Raw genomic sequence first — 636 nt, forward strand, 5'->3', positions numbered from 1 at the left:
TTTGCTTTTTAATAGGCTGTCTAGGTTTTTCATAGCTTTCCTTTCAAGGAGCAAGCATCATTTATTTTCATCTGGCCATTAATGATATTTCAAAATCTTGTGTTGTCCAACCTCATAGGCTTAACTGCTCTGTGGTTGATGATCTTTGAGGGCTCATGTGGAATGGGTGTTGAAAGGCCAGATCTGGGGATACGCCATTCTGAATTGTATGAAGAGGAAAAAGGTAAGCTTTGTAAAGCATATCCCAGTAAAGCATGTGTCACTTTGGAACAAGATAAGACTACATAGAAGCTCTGAAAAGATTTGCATGGATCACTAGGTGGCAGTAGAGACTCTCTTAGAACACTTCCGGCCAGCCCAACTCCGTTCTTGGATAGGTCATTTAGGGAAACAGTCTACCAGGTATTTGCTGAGCTTCAGCAATGTAGTTGGCCATGGCCGACCTCAGTCCTTACAGACAAGTTAAAACTAACAGAGAAACGATATAGGAGAACTGAGTGAAGCAGTAACTAGCTAAGGGCGATACCCAGAAGTACTGGCTTTCAATTTCAATCTTAGGGAAGTTGATGATGGGATACCAATGTGTTAGGTCCTCAGCCTTGTTCCATTTATCATTTTGATCAATAAACTGATAGA

Source organism: Bison bison, unplaced genomic scaffold (genome assembly GCF_000754665.1).
Source record: "Bison bison bison isolate TAMUID 2011002044 unplaced genomic scaffold, Bison_UMD1.0 scf7180017496547, whole genome shotgun sequence".
Lineage (NCBI taxonomy): Eukaryota > Metazoa > Chordata > Mammalia > Artiodactyla > Bovidae > Bison > Bison bison.